The following is a 12,464-nucleotide window of genomic DNA, read 5'->3' as shown; positions in this document are numbered from 1 at the left end:
TGTAGAGCCCATGAAAATGCTTCATGAAGACCTTGAGTGCATTGAGTACCTTGCACCACACACACACACACACACACACACACACGCACGCACACACACACATATAAGTTATTTAAAAAGTAAAATTGACTAGTAGTAAATTTAACTTGCTTCTAATTTTTATGGCCTATCTACAGCTAGAGAATCAAAGTAATCACAAGTCTCAATTTCAATAACCATAATATTACAAGAAATCCATCTAGTAATCTAAGAAATCTAGAGAGTAATTCTTCCTTGTATCCCCTCGACAGGGAACCTAAGAGATCACATAACTAATAAAGGTAAAAGTGGAATAAATTTTATTCTATTTTTAACACAAAATTGAAGCACATACATTTCATTTTCAATTCTTCTAACATTAAATATTTTGATATATCTCATTGATTAAATATATGAATATTCTATATTAACTCAACAACCAAGTTCTTATAGGTTCCCAAACATCACTACTAGAAAAACATACATAAGTTCCCATAAGTAAAAACCATCATAAATATATGAAAAAAATTTCATTATAAATAATTGAATCCATTATTACAATTAGATAGCATAAAAATGACATAAGCATACCAAGGACAATCATCTTGATATACCCATTCTTCTTTATTGCAACTAAGCATGTGTACATATACATATTACAAGGAGCAAGTAATAATTATATATCATGTTTTCATATACTTCTAACATTTTTCTCCTCCAACATGATCTCTATACAAAATGGATACATAAGTATTATATCATAATCATGATACAAAAATATGATGTTGCAACATCTAGTGACACACAAAAAAAGATGCAAAATTGAAATGTGTGAAGAAAGATCATCCAAGTCTCTTGAAAAACTCTAGAAAAATAATCAATGGATAAAAGACTTTCAACCCAACCATGGAACCTTACTACCCCACTCCCCTAAGATAGGAGATAACACAAGGCCCCACACCAAGTTCATACATAAGTAAGGGGATAAAATAGCTATTTTAACACTGATAAAGTTTATTGCTGATCAATATTGTATCAAAAATTCAAACTAATTAGGTATTGAATTAAACTTGATAAAAAAATGATAGAGAAGGAAAACTTTAAACATGAACAAGATCATAAATCATATGATGATGACATATTGGAAATGATAAACTTATGCTTAAACAGTGATAAAATTTATTTTTAATCAATATTCTACCAAAGTTTCGAATTGATTAGGTATTGAATTTAATGTCATACATAAACATATCTAATTTAATGTCATACATGAACATATCTAATTTAATGTCATACATGAACATATCTAATTTAACATCATACATGAACAAACATATCATATATTAACCAATAATTTTATAAGTCTAATAATGTCATGAATCAAATAAATGTCATACATCAAATATAAAATGTCATATATACATCAAATGTATATCGAATATGTCCACTGAAATAAAATCCAACATATATGTCCATTGATGCCTATACATGTACATGTCTATCAACTATATCTTCTCCTACCCATGAGTGGAAGGAAACAAATCTCTAGAGGCCTTCAATCATCATGTGGAAGGAGACGGTGGCGATGATGGGGTCCTCCTCACACGCTCTCTTGTCCTCTTTTTGAGGCTCTTCTCTAACTCGAGCTGATACAAACAAAGTATAAATGAATGAATAATTATTATACATTGAAATCAAATATATGTACACACAAAATTAATTATTTTCTTGCCACCATCATATAGTCACTCTACGAGTCCACCTCAAACACTCGTGGATGATCAGGTGTGACAAGACCCTACAACAATTGAATCAATATAATCACTTATAAATAACATTAGAAATTTCAATACTAACTATTATAAACAACTAAAACAAAGAAAATTCTTTCATACCTCAGTCAATGGTTGTGAACTAGCCATAGCTGTAGCCACTCCACGATCGACGGACTATCGAAGATGAGGAGGAGTGTCCCATGTCATGAGCTACTTGTCATACAATACACATCACATGTAACATGAAACATGCAACAAATATAATCAAATGAATTAAATTAACATGAAACAAATGTACCTCTATGAAGCTCATATGATGTCTATGCTCCAAGTCCGTAGTAAATGTCGATGGTCCTATAGAGAATTGATGCACATGCATAAATTTTTTTTTCAATCCTTAATATGATTACTTAATATATGTATGTATTAATTTAAATGATTAAATCAATACATACCTCTAGACTCGTGGACAAGGAAAAAAATGGGGCCGAGGGATCGCTACTAGGCCCGCCAACACTCTGACCCTAAATTTTGAACAATGTCAATAGATGCTAATTAATTAATCATTCACTATACATATGAAATGTGATCAAATTAGTAAATTATAATTGTAATTTACCCATGTGTCAATGCCAAATGTGTCATTCAGGAACTGATCAGTGACGAGCCCATTATCCGCATCATCTCTAGCATGAGTGCCAAATGTGCATAAGGATCTGCATGATGTGCACATGTGACTGTGGTGCATTGAAGGCTCCCCCTCAACTAATGGACTCATGCAATGGATGAGGGTTTGCATCAAAGCATTAATGGTCCCTAGAGCGCTAGCCTCTACATGTTCCTTCACAACTGAAGGAATAGTCACATGCTCACCCTGTGGCTTGACCACAAGTGCCCTAACTACATTAGGGTCATGACGTGCCCCTGGCCTCTCAAATGATGACCCCCCACATCTACCCTAGGAGTCTAATATATCAAAATAATTGGGGATCTCCCCAAGGACAAACTCACAATACAATTTCTTTAAAAAATACATGGGGACCTCGTGATTGTTGCAAGGAGGGGCATCAAAAACCATCCACCATCTATACCAAAAATTATTTCTAATAGCATCGTGTATGCACCAATGGATGGGGAACCATTTAGTACCCTCTCTAACAATATTTTGTTCACTGGGTTTTCTAAATAATGCACATATTCTACCTTTTGGTATTTCTTTTTTTTTAACATCTTGATATGACAATTTATTTGCATAAATTTTTTTTTGTTCATCCCTCTTAACCCACCAAACATCTAACAGACCACTAACTAAAGCTATCTAGGTCTTAATGGATTCGAGGGATGACGCCAATTGAGCCCTTATTGGATTGGTTTGTCCAGATTCTTTCAACCAACCAATGAGTCCTTCTAATTCTTTTTTGCCTCTTTCTATTTCATTTATTATATTTTCTTGTGTGCCTGACGGAGGTCTTGCAATTGGTTCAAGTTGTGAAATTTTTCGTTCTTATTGGGGAGGGTTTTGGTTTTTATTTTCTTGAGGGTTTTGAGCTTCTTGAGGATTTGCCGGTTGATTATTGACATTTCCTGATAAAAAATCAATTGAAATTTAAATAAATAAAAAAATCTAAAGAAAAATTGTAAAAACCCTACAAAATAATATAAAAAACCTACAAAAAAATATAAAAAAACATATCAAACAATGCAAAATGAAATTTAGATCACATATAGCATGCTTGTGATCTTGTATTTCATCGGTGAGGAGGCATATTGGCAAGTTGGGTGGTGAAAACTTTGATTTTCTCCAATTCGTGTACGCACTGCTATGAGGAGAGGGTAAAAAAAAGAGTTAAAATGAATGGGCTGCAGGTATGCAGCCCATTTATAACATTTTTCTTTTTTAAAAGTGTGTACGCACTATGGCTCGAGTTACACAAGCCATAACACGTATGCGCTATTGAAAATTGAATTAAAAAAAAAGGTTGTCGCCTTTTTGGCACCACAACTTCGTGCACATACCCTTACACGTCTTTCCATCACTTGTAGACATAATCATAGTATAGGATTTGGGGACCTACAATAATGGTCATAATTGTATATGTATAGGTGCAAGGCACAAATGAGTAAACTGTTATACTTATTCAAAGGAACAATACAAAAATAGACAACATAGTGAACCAAGACTCTTGATCATGAACAATTTGACCAATATAATCTAATTTGATCTTCAAAGGACACACTACCAATGTCATTTAAGGATACATGTTGGTAGCTACACAATTGGAGAATAACATTGTTAATCTCTAGCTTTGTTTAATATGAGAAATATATTTAAAATAATGAAGTTCGGATTAGAAAAATGAGGCTCTCATAATGTTGTATACAATACTTACAAATAGAAGATGAAATCTAAAATTTATGGTTATTATTCAATCATTCCATATGTGTGAGAATAGTTAAAAATAAGACAACTCTTCACCGTGAGAATGCAAATTGTCATTATTGGATTCAGCACTAGTTGTTCTTTTCTAGGCCCCTAAAATTAATACATTTACAAATCAAACTCAATTAAAACATTAGGAAATTTTGGACAAGTCAATCAGAAAATAGAAAAAATAGAAAAGTTTATATTGTTACAAATCATAGAATACCTATTATTTACCACTAAGGTACAATTGCTAATAATGGTAAAAATCCTTTAATATTGAATGACATGTGAGTGAATGGAAGAGGATGGTAAGTACCTTGTCCTTAGTTTCCATCTAAATACAAACTCAACACATTCACAAATGGTTGAATCTCATTAATTAAGTTGTATTGCCTCCACACATGTAGGTTAGCTATCTCTTTGTCTAGCGTTGGAATTTTGTGTCTTGCTTTGATAGTTTCTATGTTTGATTAGTATAGAATATTATCATCCTATAATGTGCTACAAGGTATTTACTAGAATAAAATTTAGAAATACTTGGAGAAGAAAATTTTCCTACCAAAATATTGTGTGGAATGATGTAGATGCATTCCAATATCTTTGGAATGAATCTTCCCTACATTATTGTAAATTTGACCAAAATGGGTGTGTGTTGCTAATAGCTTAGGGTTACATGATCTACAAATATAGTAGAGGATGCACACATTCATTGGGTTCTCACTAATTACATGACGATTAGATTTCTAGGATGCCAAATTGCATACTTGTTTTCCTAGATATGAAATGGTTTTTTGAGGAATCCACAAGTTTCTAGGATGCAATTTGGAATTGTTTTGGACTAATCATTGAGTCTCTCATAGATTTTTCCTCCACCGAAATTTTTTGTGATGTGGAACCTAATCAAAGTGGATGGTTAATTTTCTACCCATTATTTAGTTTAATTTACCCCCATATTATTACTACGGGGGTTTGGGGAAAACACCCGCAAGATGGGGTCAAGGGGCAACATCCCTTGTGGGATCCCTAGGGGCACTCTCTATCATAGTATAGGGTGGGTTCGAGAGGCAACATCCCTGCAAGGGTTTTTAGGAGCAGTGACCTTGAAGCAAAAAATGAATTTACTATTGCAAAAGGTGTCAATTGGTATTTTTTCTATTGGTAGACTTATTCTAGCCCTAATTTTGTATGTAGAGAAAACATGTAAAAAATGGCTTAGGGTTAGGGATTTCATAATGTATGATGAGATTGTAGCTTCTTGAAAAAGTATTAAGTTGTAAGGGATTGCAGATTGTAATAACTAGATAATAATAATTTATTGGGCTTAGTTTTGGTGGACGTAGCCTAGGGATTGGGTGAACCATGTTAAATCTCTGTGGGTTGTGTTATCTTCTCTATGAATTGTTATTTTTTAATATTGGTTACATTTGCATGTAATTTTTATTTGTGTCTATGGTTAATCCTAGCAAGATTATATTTGAGGAATAAAGGTGAGCTTTTGAAGGGTGTATAAGTTTGATGACATTGATAGATATGAATCTAAGTTTGATTTGATTTTGTGGCTGCTCTATAACAATTCTTGTGTTGAACAATAGAGATTAGGTTGGTGAGGACTTTCTCCTTTCTAAATTAGATTCATGGATGATACCTTGGTGGCAGAGATATAGATTCAATTACATATTGATGTAATATGGATTGCTAAATTATATCAAAATATGTTTTTCATGTGAGAATTCAAAGCCAAAAATTTCACCAATACATTATTGAATAATCACAGAATTTATAGAGAAAAAAGAGAGGAACTTGGTGAACTTCAAGAGGTTTTTATTCTATTAGCTCTCTCTACCTAATAGCATAAACTCCCTAATAAATGAAGACTTTGTATATTAATTAAAATAATAATCTCATCCACAATTAGAATAGCACTTATCAAATTGTGCATTCATTAAAAATAACAAATATAAATAACATTTCTGTTATAAACATGAAGTAATAAGAACTACATATATTTTCACATCAAATAGGCTTAAACGGTCTATTCCCAATTTTTAACAAGTTTCCAAAGTGTTATGAGAGGGAAAAAGAAACTTCCAAACTCCACTATTGGTAGGAAGTAGACCAACACCATATACCTATATATATACAAGTATTCATGTTTCTTTTCCTAATAGATTCATGATTTCATTTTGATGAATGCTTCAAAATTCTAGGAATAAAGATGCCAATGCTAAAAAGTCTTCAAATTAAGATTTCACAATTTTTTTTTAAATTTCTATATCTTCATTATATTTAGGATGTTAAATTTTGGTTTAAGCCATCTAAACAGTTTGCCTACAAGATGGTTGGTTTCATTTTTGCTCTCTTAAATTTAGGCTCTTAAATTTTGGTCCATCTAAACATATTGCCTATATTTAATTAAATCAATAACAAAATTGTTGTTGCTTCCTTTCATTTTTGTCATCTTAATTTTATTTAGGACATTAAACTTTGGCCATGTCATCTAAAGTGATTGCTTTTATTTAATTAAATCAATATTTAAAAATACATACTTGAATCATTTAATATATTTATTTACATAAGAATTGTTTATTTCTAATATATAATATAAAAATGTAAAAAGATTCAATAATATAATAATAATTAATGAATTAGAAATATTGGACTATGTACAACTACTAGCCACTTTTCCAGAGTACTAATCTTCATTAAAAAAAAGAGCTCTGGTCGAGCACGAGTCCCTCCCTACCTATAGTCAAAAGAGAAAGGTGAAAAATTATTTTAATGTTTGTTAAACACTAAATTTGCAATTAGTTTAAAGTAGAAGTAAAATATTACAAATGTGAAATAAATGAGAAGCAAAGAATTTGTTCAAATATTTGAGGACTAATAATTTTGAAATTTTAATGTTTAAAGTAAAAGTATATATTTTTTAGTTAAAAATTAATTTATTAGTAAGTATAAAAATTTATAATATTCTTTTTAATGAAAAAGGTTTTATATTGTTTTTTAGATCTATAAATGTTTGAATTTATAGATTCAACGAGTAACAATTTTAATGTATTTATCTATATAATTTTTTATAGTAAAATAATAATGATATTGTGGCAAAATAGTGGAACATAGATAAAATAAATAGTTGTAATGAAATAATAAATATTTAATAAATAAAATAAATAGTATTAAAGAAAATATAAAATTAGACTTTGTAAAATGAATATTATTTTTACAGAGATATAGTTATAGTTCAAATTATCTAATTTAAAAAAAAAAAAGATTATTTCTATTTAATTATTATTTTTTAAAATTTGAAATACACTATTAACTTATATTAAATTTATTTATTTTACCCTTACATTTCAATTTATAATACAAATTTTAATGATTTAAAAATAATATAATAGTATAATTGAATTTTATTTATTTATTTTTAAATAACATACTTTATTAAAGGTAATAATAAGCTAATTGAATTATTCAATGTTTTTATTTTGTTTGTCTCACTTCTTTTGCAATTGACTATTTACAAGGAATAAGGATAAAAGATTATAAGCCAAAATATTTTTAGCATATCTCATATGTATATATACGTTTAGGAAACACCAAAACTCACACAAACATTATTAACACTCACATTAAGGCTTTTCACACCGTGGTCTGGATGAATGATGAATCACAAATTTTCAAGGGCAAAACGAAAGGGCTTCCCGCATTTGAGCCCTCTGTTTATTATATTGGTCATCACTTCGTACCCCACACAATATCATTGTTGTTGTCCGACAGCTGCCATCTGCACATCTCATTTACTTTGTAGTCAGAGACCACCGACATGGCATTTAATATTTTTGCCAATTTTATTATTTACGAAAATGGACATAAAGCCCAAGAAATTTGGTTTGACCAATCAGAAATTAGGAAACAACTTATCATATTTGATTTATTAAATTTTTTTTTTCCAAACCTTAGTCTTTTGCATTAATGTGTGCACAAAAAGAAATAGTGGTAGGAAAACAAAAACATAAGTTCTTGTGTCTAACATAGACATGGACAAAAAAGTACCAAAGTGATTTTTTCCTAATTTTGTTATTGTTTTAGACTACAAAATAGGTATACCTAAGTCTTACAGATCAAATGCTGAAATTATCAAAAAACAATCTATGATATTTTAGATCATTGGAAATTGGTTAACTGTACCTTCTTTAAAATGGAGAAGAGCGCCTCTTTCCCACTAATTGAATGACAAAACATTAAAGCCTAGGTGCGCACTAGAACCAAAGCGCGTATATCCAAGACAATTGAATGACAAATATTAAAACCAATCGAAGATATGGACGGGTGACGTCTTCAACCATTACATGCACATTTAAAGGATTGTTTCAGTCATTGATTGCCGATTAATACAAGGCTGTTCATATCATAGTGTGAAAATCAAGTTGTCATAGGAAATGTTACATTGTGCAAATCAACTTGTCAAAAGAACTAAATAATCCTCAAAATAAAACAGATTTCCACGTAAATTCTATTAATCAGGGTATCTTATAACCAGGTTTTTGAAAACTTGGTTTTGTGGTTTGGAAAGACAATGGTTCATTTGGTTGACACGGAAGATGAATATATCGTGGACCCCACAATATTATTAAAAAAACTGTCATAAAATTCAAAATTTGGTTTTAATTTCAAATTCCACCTTTTTATTGGAAGAAACATCCTCCGATTTTTGACCAAAATTGGAAGATGAAATTGAAAACCAGGTTATAATTTTAACCAACCAAACGCTCATGTTTTTCTGCAAAACTTGATTTTAACGCTAATAACCCAATTTTAGCCCTCATCTTCCAGCAACCAAACGAGGCCTTACGTAGTAGGCGGCAGTCCTTTTTATTCCCAGCTGCACTACAATTATAGTGATCAGATTTCGAAGATTTATGAATATTACTTTTATTTTTATTTAAAACGGTACTCAGATTACAAAACATATTAATCTGAAATTTATCTAAAACCTAAAAAGTCTAACCATCAGTTCTCAACAAGCAGTCGAATCCGTCACCACTAGGGTCCTCAGATACTTGACGAGATCCTCAATGAGCGCACCCTGGCGAGCATTGGAAAGGCGAATGACGCCCTGCAACTCTCGAGCCCTGTCTCGAAACTCCGCAGCATTCTTCCCCATGACAATCCCAATACTCTCACAGACATCCTCTCTCCTAAATCCCCCCTCCTCATCCCTAACCACTTCCACCCCCGCCCTCAGCTCCGCCTCGATCAGCCTGCAGTTAAGCCCCTGGTCATGCCTCAACGGTATCATTACCAGCGGCAGCCCCGAACACAGCCACGCCTCCATCACGGAGCTCCACCCGCCATGCGTAACGTAACACCCAACCGACCCATGTGAGACGATGCTCAGCTGGGGCACCCACCCCTCCACGACAAGCCCACGATCACGTGTACGCGCCTCAAACCCCTTTGGCAAATACCCCTTCGACGAGGGAGTCCCCTCGGGAGACCGCAGCGACCAAAGAAACGGCAGCCGGGAGTCCTCCAGCGCCAACGCCAGCTCTCTCACCTGCGTCGCCGATAGAAACGACTCGCTCCCGAACGACGCAAACACAACCGAACCAGCCGCCTGTTCGTCCAGCTACCTCAACGTCTCGTCATCATCATCACCGCCGCCGCCGGTCACCATCAGCGGGCCGACCGAAATGACAGGTCTCCCGGTGGCCTCTCTGAGATACTTCAGGTACTTGTCTTCCTGTGGAAAGCAGGATTTGATGAGAATTCCGCTGGAGTTTTTGTATGCCGCGGCCATGAGATCCGTCACCGCGACGCCGCCACGTGGCACGAACAGCCCCGCTACGCCCGTGGCCTCAAACAGCCTCCAGGCGATGGACGGGGCGGGGAAGCCCGGCGGCGGTCGCGTCAAGTCTTGCGGCGTTTTGTGACCGGTTGTTGCATGGCCGCGGACGTAGCTGCTGGCGGCTGGGCTGTACACGTCGAACACCAGCGTGGGGATCCCCAGCTTGGCGCCCACTGCGGCGGCCCAGTGCACCGGGAGGTCGTGGATAACGACGTCCGGTGAAAGGCGGCGCAGGAGAAACTCCAACGGCTTGTTCAGCTGGTCGAATGCCATGTGTAGGAGATGCGCTGATTCCGGTTTTACGTCTGCTGTGGATTCTATGCCAGGCGGGAGGCCTTCTACGGAGGGGAGCGCCAAGTCCACCAGTTCGATTGAAGCCCCGTCATCATGTAGACGGGCTCTGATTCGGCACGTGTTTACCGGGGTTGAGACGACCCACACTTTTACGGCCCCGTTGCTTGCTAGGGCCTTGGCCAGGTTTATAAAGGGGCTCATGTGACCTTGGGCCAGCCATGGTAGTAACACCAACTGCAACGCTTTCTTGGTGTTGGTTTCCATACTTGACGTGGATGGAGATATGAAGCTTTGAAAGAGATGATGAGGCTTTCGCTGCTTGGACGAAACAATTAAAAGCTTCGGAAGAGATACCCAACCTTATAGCTTGCCCAGACAAGCTTTGCCACAGCTACCAATGAGTGATATCTGCCCCGCTCGGTTTCCTTGCACATTTGCTGCTGCCAGTTGGACTTGTCAGTTCATAATTGGACAGTAAGTAGTACTGTTTCCCTTATTCGTGCTTTAAGGGTTTATGGTTCGAGTTAGTAGCGGAAAGGAGTAGCTTATATGTTACAGATGAACATTTATGAGGACCTCATATTTCACCTATATTAATATCACCTAAATAGAATGGGTACTAAATATTCAAATTCGTTGTCAGGCAAAATGTTTTCTTATAGATCTATAAGTTTGATTCAAAACCTAAAACCTACACATCTGACTTACTGTAGAAAATGATCTCCTATTTCTCTACAAAATGTCACTGCTGTCAATAGTTACTAGTTAAAACCCACCACAGTTTCACCACAGTTTCACCGAGTCGCATCAAATTAATGCATGTTGCTTGTGGTCGCTTCACATATATCTTGACAGACCATTTTAAATGCATTTACAAAATTAAAGTATCAGTTGTTGTCCACCGTAGTTAATCACCACCTCAACATTTCATAAATTCGTTGCAATGCATGTTATTGTTCTGCTTTGATCAATAGTCCCGCCTGTCCTTTCATAGCTAAGGCAAAACGAACCCTTCTTTTTATTTTCACCCTTTTCAAACTTTTTGTTTATATTCCTCCCGCCCTACAGAAGTTTTATAATCATAAAATACATTTTTCTGTTCCAATCCCAAACATATAAACTTAACAATTTCAAATTTTATTTATCTTTTATTAAAAAATCATATTATCCTTTATTTAGCACTATGAAGTCGTTGGGTTCATTTGGTTCATGGAATTAGAAAAAAACAGGATTTCTACAAATCTTGGTTTAGCCAAATCAAGGTTTTGCAAATCTTCATTCCAATTTTTGGGATTTTACTTAAACCGTTTGTTTCATTCGGAAGATGCATGTGAAGACACATTTTTAGATGTAAGCTTGGAGTTGAAGGTAAATTTCAAAAACTAGTCCAATCTATTGTTTTTACACTCCTTAAAAAACGTAACCAGGTTTTAATTTTTAATTCCTACTTGTTAGTAGGAAGTTGGAAAACCTGGTTTTGAGGCAAAATTGGAAGTTCAATATGCTAATTCCATTTTGCCAATTTTGAAACAAACGCAAAAATTTTCAAATCCAGATTTTGAAAAAGCTAATTACCATCATCTTCCAGAAATCAAATGAACCTTCAAAAATTTAAGCTAGATTTGATTATAAACTAGTTAGAGAATGATATAGATAGACCATCTTTTCTTTGGGACTAAATTATGATCTCTTATTAGTGATTGACTTAGCGTGATTACATGGATAATCATTTAGGGCTCATTTGGCAACAGAAATATGGCTGGAATAGGCATCTGTCTATTCCTGAAATATATGAATTCTCTATTTGGGTGCATCAACTAGGAATACAATAGGAATACGTATTCTATTTATGCCAAAAAAAAAGAGTATCTCAATCCCACATAAATAGGTGGAATTGGAATACTTATTCCTATTCCACTTTTTTAACTTTGTTAAAAAACAAAAAAAAATTGGGTCCGTGAAAATTGTGCCACTCATTTTTCTCAAACTCAAGCTTCTATGATTTTTCAAGCTAGTTGTTTAAAATACATTTTATAGGTGGATGGTGCAGGTTTGACTTATGAATAGGTGGGAGTAACAAGTGTATGACACAGACAAACAAGTT

The 12,464-nt window shown here is 34.3% G+C and overlaps 2 pseudogenes; both read right to left on the bottom strand.

The window, feature by feature from the left end:
* The window catches only part of LOC149533734 (E3 ubiquitin-protein ligase listerin-like), an 89,656-nt pseudogene extending 80,468 nt beyond the window's left edge, over nucleotides 1-9,188 (bottom strand).
* A 47-nt stretch (nucleotides 9,189-9,235) lies between these two features.
* On the bottom strand, nucleotides 9,236-10,624 carry LOC149533733 (anthocyanidin-3-O-glucoside rhamnosyltransferase-like; annotated as a pseudogene).
* Nucleotides 10,625-12,464: the final 1,840 nt, after the last annotated feature.

The sequence above is a fragment of the Cupressus sempervirens genome, chromosome 10 (assembly GCF_028749045.1).
Source record: "Cupressus sempervirens isolate cs-2001-9-10 chromosome 10, ASM2874904v1, whole genome shotgun sequence".
NCBI classification, from domain to species: Eukaryota; Viridiplantae; Streptophyta; class Pinopsida; order Cupressales; family Cupressaceae; genus Cupressus; species Cupressus sempervirens.
The sequence above is the reverse complement of the archived record's forward strand: the minus strand, read 5'-3'. Positions and strand labels throughout refer to the sequence as shown.